This window comes from Bombus vosnesenskii, unplaced genomic scaffold (assembly GCF_011952255.1).
Source record: "Bombus vosnesenskii isolate JDL3184/JDL3185 unplaced genomic scaffold, Bvos_JDL3184-5_v1.1 scf7180000013295, whole genome shotgun sequence".
Lineage (NCBI taxonomy): Eukaryota > Metazoa > Arthropoda > Insecta > Hymenoptera > Apidae > Bombus > Bombus vosnesenskii.
In genome coordinates, this window is record NW_022882946.1 from 7,707,013 (window position 1) to 7,716,573 (window position 9,561).

Sequence of the window (9,561 nt, forward strand, 5' to 3'; positions counted from 1 at the left end):
TTACTCAACCTTAACGGCATCTTAATACAACGTGTATAACGTATTCGTTAGTGTAAGCGGTTTAAACCGAGCGTGAACATTGCGACTTCGATATCACGAGCTGGCGATGATTGGTTCGATTCGAAGTCGGCACGAGTTGCAGCCAAATCCCGGCATCAGGTTTAACGGAGTCAAATGCGAGTGCCCTATAATCAAAACGTTATAGGCGTGCACCGGGTGCTGATCATGTTATACAATCACCCCTCCACCGAAGGTACATATATTTCTACGACCTGCGGTTTCTCACTGGTGTGTATGCGCGAACACGGCTCCGTCCACATTGGCGAACGTCGATGCGCTAACACCCGTGTGGTCGTGCGCCAATGCCGATTCGTGTGACATAGCTCAGTTTTCGACGGATAAAAGAGAATTCATAGAACAGCTGACCGCGACGCCATATCCAAATGGGTCGTGCGATTGATTGGCATTCCGTGCGTCGTTGCATTGAAATCGATCTATCGAAAAGATCAAAGGAAGTCTGTGAAGCTGGTACGTGATAAGCATAAATTACGTACCGAAAGAAGACAATTACGGAATACGTTTGACTATTATAATCAAAAAGCAAAAGGAACGATGAGGTAAAAAAAGAATCATATATGAAAAAATGTAATAGGTACCTGTAACGTGGAGACTTTGGAACGTTTAATAATTCCATATGAAATTGTTTAATTGATTTAATTTAACTGCATGGAATATGGAAGATAGTCTGACGTGATAACGTTAAACTATAAAACAGAAGCTTAATGAAAGGACTAGAATTTGGACACGCTGGTAAACAGAATATTCGTGGTCACGATCACATGCTCGTGAGTGCTGGTGATTCCAGTATCGTTTGGCCATGGGTTTAATCGAGATTCCGGGCGGAGCCGAGTGGGCGTGTGCACGTTTCGCATCAGCAGGGATATGCGTACAGAATACAGTAATTATGATTCTCGGACTCGTCGCATTCAGAGGGAAATGAACTTGGCGTCCCGACACGCGACTTCATTAACGAATGGCCAAGCTGAATAGACCTAAACATTCAAGCTCCTCGACTCGAGATTCTCGGTTGGCTCGACCGGGAAAGGAAAGAAGGGGGTTAAGAGGTATGATTAATTGCGCGTCGCCTAATTACCAATTAGTCAGACGGCCGGGGACATTGCATAGAAGCAGCAGTTCGCTATTTTTCTCATTTCCCATTACTTCTATCTTAGCTGAAAAAGTACCACTCCAGTCGTTGAACATTCTTTTACTTTAATTGACCGTAATGTTTTTGCAAGTAGGTATTTGAGTGCTACTGGGGACTTTTTATCGTTTTAATATTTTATTGATAAATCTAGAACTACCGGGAAGGATGCCAAACATTGACACAAATACTGATTACCTTTTATAGAAGAAGTTGTAAGTTTTTAGTGTAGCTACCAAAATAAAGATCGCGAAGTAAAGATCGAATCGAATAGTCGAGTATGTCGTTGACTTTCACGACCTTAATGTCCATGCTACTGATTTCAAGTGAGGGTCATCTTCATCGATTGCTACGACCCTAGGCTATGTTACTGCTATCGGTTCCTATAATCTGGATGTTGTCACTGTTGCTGAACTCGGACTCCACGGCATAGGAGTTGTCGCTATCGATGTCTCGAAGGTCGTTCAAACTTACAGATCCATAATAATCTTCGCGATGATATCGAAATCACGTACATTCGCAAAACCTATGGCTCCATATGAATATTTCCTTGGACTCAAGGGGACAAAAATGATACTCCAGTTAACCCACAGAAATTCTCTTTATGACATAGTTAATTACTTCGTCGCCATATTTTTTATCGGTCAAAGAACTCGCTGGAATTTTAACCGCCTTTCCTCTGTAGATCTTTCTAATTTTTAGATACTCCGCGTCTATATTCATGAATATCCATAGAGAATTTCCATTTAATTGAATATCGCGAAAAAGAGATACTTTGCATTACTTTTCTGACTTTATATCGGTTGGTATAGCAGAATAAAGGTAATATACGATCAATCGAAGGGGAGAGGTCTGTTTCGCGAGCGTCGCGGTTAAAGGGCCGCTGTTCCTGAAATATTTATGCGTTTGCTGGCGAAAGCGTAAATATTGTATGGTTTTCGATATCGTAGGGTTGTGGTGGGATATACGTCTTGGTAACAGGGGGAAATCGAGTACGTAGGCGTTAGCCATCTCCCTTCCGTCGAATCAATTTTTCTTATTTATCACCAGCAATTGTTTTTCGATATCGTTCCCCATGGAAAACACCATGACTTCGTCCCGTTTCGTTTATGTCAAGTTATTTTACGCGTGACCTCGATCATAAATATTAAACAATGAATATAAATACCCGCGTTTCGCGAGGGTAAAACGCGAATTTAATGGCCATAAAAAATGTCCTCCTATAAGCGGCACATACATTACACGTTTAACGATATTTATAACAACGCGAACTCACAAATAGATGCGTACGCGAAATATCGAGAACAAAGTTGCAATGTCATTATCGTAGATCGGGGAACTTCATTTCTTTGCTACCTTCTTTTTTTTATGGTATAAATCCTTCAAAAGGTTCGTTTAATCTTCATCGCTACGAGTACTGGCACATCGCATACTTTCCCATAAGGCTTTCGTAAATCCCTCCTGAAGGGAAAAGATGGATCTCCCATTAAGCAAAACGCCGAACAAATAAGGATTTTCCCTTGAAACGTGGTACCCTTAGGCTTTATCGAAGACTAGACGAGATTTGAGGAGGCGAGGCGGAACACTCCGATGATGTAGCTTATTTTATTCGCATGGGAATGTTACTTATGTAAGAATATATAGACGCAATCGGTGATCGCGTTCCAATGTTTGCTTTCGTACGGATAATCAGCTTCGAAGATATGCATACAAAATAACGTATAATACATAGATATATACTATACATACATGATAATAATAGTATTTAGCAGTTTGAACATTTTCTCCTATAATTTTACAGTTATTTTTATGATTATTCTTACTTGCAAAATAAATGTTCAAAGTAGAAAGACGGGCGGCTTGTTAATGTTCGTTGTTCATTAAAATTTACTTCGCCCAGTCCGTCGAGTTTCTCGCGAAAATGATGAAAGCAACTCGAACGATTTTGAAAAAGATAGCCGTCGTTTAAAAAGGAGCGACATTTTGTTAATTGCGGTTCTTCGTTAGAATAAATTATTCTCCGCTCTTTCTGCGCACCACCCTTCGTGCCAGCCGCACTTTCCTTTTGTTCCGCGTTCCAGAGATCCCCTTTGACAAAGATAACGAGGCTGCTCGAAAGGCATTCGAAAGCTAAATGCAGAAACGCCATATTTCAGGGCAGCGCGGCGGTTGCACTACCCTTCTTCTTATAGGGTGGTGACCTCTTTCAAAACTGAATTCTGTCTGCCACCCCTTTTCGCGTATGCTCTGTCCGCTTCTTCGACCAAAGCCTGGAAGATCGAGCCTCGTCGAGCTTCGTCAAGCCTTCGCTTCCACAAAAGGACGAAATTTAGTGTACACAATTTTAGCATGTATATTTATGCATAAGCTGCACCCGATGCTGCGAAGATCTTAAAGAACGGGCTGATGTCACGATGTACAAGTCGCGGACGAGCTACAGCTTTGATCAAATGCGGTTAAGTCACGAGACGCCGGAAACCGTAAAACGTAAAACGAATTTACCCACGTTTCTTTCGTTTTTTAATACTTGTCAACTGAATGAAGCGATATTTCGTCTCAAATTCAATCTCGTACCTACAATCTTTCGTTAAATCGTTGTAACATAAACCGGCTAAGCGTTTCCATGTCGTCACCCCTTCGGATTAACATTTTTACCGCTCGACTTTATACATTGTAAGGCTTTCACCGCTCCTCTTTTATTAATAATGATGGAAGATCTTTATTAAAATTATAAGGCGGAGTACTGAAGTACGCATCACTTTAACTGCGAATAATCATTTTACGCGTTAAACTTACCACCCGCTACATAAAATGTTAAACGCTCTCTTCCACCATTTCAATTTATCTCTTTCTTTCGTCACCCGGTCGTCATCCTGCTAACAAGTTGGTTGCGAAGTCGCGTCTAACTTGATTAATGGAATACTCGCCTCGTACTTACGTAATAACTGAAGCTTCCCCGTCCTTTAACCATATGCTTCACCCGCCACTTCTCATGTCAGTGGTAATCGTGTCGAAAGTTTTCAGAGGCAAATTAGGCGACGCCTTAATGACAGCGTACCGGGTATCGACTCGTACTAGACGGGCACCTGCAACGCGATCATGGTCCCGTGTGCAAACCGTTCGCCGATAAGATACATTTAATCCGCTCTTCGCATCTGGCAAAATGGAATCTCGATAATATTTCCGTAATATCGGAAAGGGCGTCATTAAGGACTGCGCAAACTTTAGGTAGCCGCGAACTTCGCCGTCTACTAAATCAGGTCGCAGCTACTTAAGAGATTGGTCCTTTTGCTGCGAAATCCGCGAAATATTTAAAGCTCGAGAAATATAGGGACTAGTTAGCGACCTTGAGTCCCGAGCTTTGCCGGAGCTTTCGGGCGCAGATGCCGTGGAGTAATCGAAGCAGCTCCCGCGGCAGTCGACCACCGATTTTCCACCCCCACCCCGTTATAGCCCCGGTATTTCTCGTTAAATTTAAATTCAGATAAATTAAAGGAGGCGGCGCCTCGTGGAAAAATAAGATTGGAGCCACGACGTAGGCGGGTATATCGAAGCTCTTCTCCTTCGTGTCTGCTTCTTCTATTTTCCCCCTTGTTCCCTCCGTTTGCCTTTCCAACCCCCTTTTTCTTCCCGTCGACGTTCTCCGTCGAGACGAGAGCCGGCAAAACGGGCGAGCTCAAGAGGGTGGGAGTTCAGATACAAGGGGGTATTTTTAACAGAGTTGGGGCAAGGATTTGCATAGACAATAAGGAAGGCGCGATATATTGCTGGAACTTTTAACGCGCAACCCTCCCTTCTGAGTCTGGCCCGCGGTATGAATAAGTCGTAAATAATTTTCCATTCGACTTTCTCTCTCGTCGCGGTGCAGCACGCGAGAAGGTTCCTTGCCAAAAAGAACACTCGACAAAGGCGAGAACCGTTTTCTCTGGTTCGAGTTTTAGGTTGGTCTTACATAGGCTGGGGAGGCAAGACCGGCTTCCAAAGACATTTCACTTTTCATTAAGAGATATGGCGGGTATTAGTGTCTGAACTGTGATAAAGTACCACATGAAGAACGAGCAACCTTTTTATAAGTGTTTATCAGCTTCGAGGTGCTATGGTTTAAAATGTGTGTGCGTTTGTGAAACGTTTATATTATCGGATATTTGTTTTTCCCCTTTTTGTCTTGAAATTAAAAAACAATGGAATTTGAGCCGACAATTTGCGGGGCCTTTATTCCGATGAAATTCATATTATATGAAACTTCTTGTCAAAAACACGTAAAACCTTTCAGTATTCTCTTTCAATTAATATATGAATGTAAATAATGAAACGTTATATAAAGAACGTTATAAATAAGGAAACGATCAATAAGGTAAACGATTATAAATAAGGACAATATCAAAATATAACAAACAAAAGAGAAAATAACAATAGTTTGCTTGCTTTACAAAGCACATGCTCCCTCTAGTGGTGAACGTAGAAGTCAGACTCGAATCTGTATCTCGACCAACCAGTCGGCTCGAGAAACGTGAAGGAATACCGAGACCAACGGAGGGTTGTTTCGAGCTATCCCCTCGTAGTTGAGCGCTTTTTACCAGGGTGGCGCCACGATCCACGAGCTTCCAACCCCAATTTGTTCGTCGATAATCCCCTTCAGTAGCTAAGAATACAAAGGACCGGAGACGTCCTTAAGACTGCCGGTATACGTGTTTCAAATCGAAGCTACCTCGAGATAAGGAACAAGCAACAAACGCGCAAGCAGGTCGATTGAATTTATCGGAGTCATAGAGAACCAGAGCGAAACAAAGCGAGACGAATCCCACGAGATTTAGAACTCTGCTTTTTCATTATCATTCTGATGCATATTTAAATCTCTCTCGGTGCATGCAGATCGAGGGTAAAAATAGGTTACTCAGCCGGTCTTTTACGATTCCACTGCCAGCGGGTAAGTCGGTACGTGTAATTAATGGAAACTTTTCGTGTGCCAACCCATTCGATACGGTTCACTCGTTGAAAATAACCGGGTACCACACGGTTGAATTAGAGTATCGCTAATAATGTCTTATTCTTGCGGTTCGGTTACTTTCTACCGACAGTTATCATCGGTCACGTTTCGTTCCATTCACTGGAGACCATTTGAAATTGCCTTAGTGTCGTAATTGCTGCAAATATCCAATTAAGTGTACGTGTTTTCATTACATGTAGATAAACATATGAGATATTACAGTAATAAGAAATCTTGTATTTACTTTGCATTAAGCACACATTTTTAACGTAGATCTTTATTTTTAACTCTTATTTTAATATAGCTAGGCTACAATTTTAACGATATTCCTACCAAACTGCTAACGTCCAGATTGGTGAATATCCTGAATTTCTAGAATACTAGAATCTAAAAGTAAATCGCAAAAGGTATTATAATATATGTTCAATGAACTATTTTAAATCGGCAGCGTAGAGCGTGGTCGTACCGAGGAATATCAGATAGGTTATCGAGAACCGGAGCAATATTCCCGCAAATACGCTCAAAGGAGCTATCGATCTCGGTGGGTCTTGACACTGGCACATCGGCAAATTTGCCAAGAGACGAAGAGGACAAGTCGCGAGAACACCGTCATTACTCAAATTCTCATTAGCAACGCTAGAACCGAGCCAGCCAGCGAGTTTACTAATTAACGCAGTCGGGATGGTCCCTTAATATTAGAAGGAGGATCTCGGGAGAGCAAAGACGCGACAGTAGGATATATTGCTGTCGGTTTTCATTAGCGACACGTATAAATGCCCGATCGACACGCTCGATCGATGCTTCTTGCGATTTCATCTTCCCTTTACGATCAAATATCATCAAATTTATCCATAATCCGTGATATATCGTGGCTAATAAATAATTGGTAATAAATATTTGTTTTCCTAGAATAAATCTCGAATAAATCTTCGCGATTCGAAGGATGATTGTGAAACGGAATGATTTCAGGATAGAACAAATCAGCCGCTATACGAACAAGAATATAAACTTTAGAGATCCGCCCCTTCGTGAATACGTCTCATTACCCTTTCATAAGATGTCAAGGTGGCACATTTCAGTAACGTGCAGTGAAAGTTCCATTCTGCGTGTCGTAATATCATGACAACGCGAGATACGTTCGTTTTTACGAATCATTTCAACCATACAATAAGACGAGCAGCCTGAATGAAAATGTTTTTCTTTCGTTTTTCAAAATATCCATACCGTATGTTATAAAATGACGCTTCTTTAAAATTACACTGACTACGGACAAGTTACTGGCTAGGGACTTTTAACGTAGAAAGATTCGTTAAATTTTAAGAACCCTGACAAAAATGTTCATGACAAACATTAATTAATAGTTAAGCCACTGTTGCAAGAAGCGTAAGTCAAATTGCTTTCGGTTCACTTCAAGGAAAAATAGAATTAATCTCGCGCCCCATGACTATGGGGGTACGCAACCTCAAAGAAGCGTAGCATGCCACGGGGGTGTATCTCTCTTTTCCTGTCAACTCTACAATGTCGGAGGCATGTATACTATGCCGTAAAGATCGCGCCACCCAAAGGATCCTCAAGAATAGAGTATTGCTTTCCAGATATCCTATACTCGTAAAATAGCCTTAATGTACCCCGTTCGCGACCGGTGTTATCGATCCTTGCTCTTCGGGGCCTATGTGAACACATGTATACGCGCACACACGCACGAGTAACGGTACACCAGCGCAGGGTAACCCGAGAGACTGCACGTCGTACATACCATACAGTGGAATTGTATCAGCACCTCTTATGAAAGTCTACCTTTTCATCGTACCTCACAGGGGAGACTCGGCGCTACCGTAAACAGCCTTGAGAAGTCTTTCGAAAGGTTGCAGATGCTCCTGCGACTAACTATATTTGAATTGGTTGAGAGGTTAAAATATTACAGTGGCGCAATATGTATCTTCCAACGGAGTTGAATGTAGAGTTGGAACTCGAAGGATTCAAGGGCAACAGCTATTGCGAGAAATATCAAAACGAATGTCTACAGATCATTGACAAATTGTCTTAGGAATCGATAAGAAATCGAACGTTTTCGAGAAGTGAATTCCTGTAAAATTGGAGGTTATATAAACTACATAAATTCTTATGTAATTCCTATATGAATTTTTCATGTTGCATGGTTTAAAATATTGGTCTGCTGCGATATTAAATATTCGCTAGTGTACGATAAATAAAATGAAGTCGTTCGAGAAATAGCTCAGAAAATGCTTCTGGATGTCATACCCAGATAAAGTGGCAAAAAAGGAATCAAGTATCCAGATCGTGAACGTACGTAATTAATTTACGTTCTTCTCGCAGAATGGAACATAATTTTCGAGTGACATGCTAAATGCGCCCGCTATTATAAATGTATCTTCCTCGGTAAGGTACGAGGTTCTAGGCATTTGAATAGCGTCATGAACACCCCCGTGGGACTACGTGTGGTGTTTTTCACGACGTGATGTAGCGCTTGACTGAAAAATTCCCAGCTCGGTTCACTATTTTTTCCATTCATCGCGCTCTATTTTTCTCTCTCGTTGTTTCGGCGTTGTTCCTTCTTCGCTGCGAGGCGAATGATTAACGATCCGCGACAGGGAAAAGAAGCAGACGAATAAAAGTGCACGTCCCCCCGTGGAATTTCGCTGTTTCGCGTGCGTCTGACATGTTTCCACCGTGTTTGCCAGACTATTAATGCCCGCCGCGAAATAATAACGATATAAATCATCCGTCTTGGCCGGAGGTGTGGTCGAAGATCAATTTATCGTCGCGCAATGGAATCGATAAACGATATCCAGTCTTTCGATCTGTGACAATCGACGGTGAAAAGCTTCTTCCCTGTAATGGAAATTCCTTGTAGAATTCCATGATAAATCTATTCTGCATCGCAAATATCGTTCCCTTTGTTTCTTTTTTAAAATACTAGAAACTGATTCTACCCAAAGGCAGGTCTACCAAATATCCTGCCTTCCTTACTGCGGACAGATTTATTTTACATCTTTTTGCGGCCCGCGCAAAAACGTGTTTACGTTTATCGTTGTCAGCGACGCCCCCAGCACGTTTTACGAGATGTATGTCGCAGTTGTAAAGCGTAAGCTACAAATATGCAGGTAAACGCACGACGCGTTTTACGCTGAAAAAAATTGTTGTTTGACTACGCTGTGATTTCCATAAAGGCGAATAATTTCAATGAAGGTCTGTTTCGAAAAGATTACGTTTCTCTTTAGGATAACCATGCTACAATATTCCTATATATGTCAGAATGTTACCAGCTCATTGAACTTTAACCAAAATTTCCTGACCAGTTTTCGTACCTCCAGATTGGTATTTCTCAAGTCGATGCATTTAACCAAAG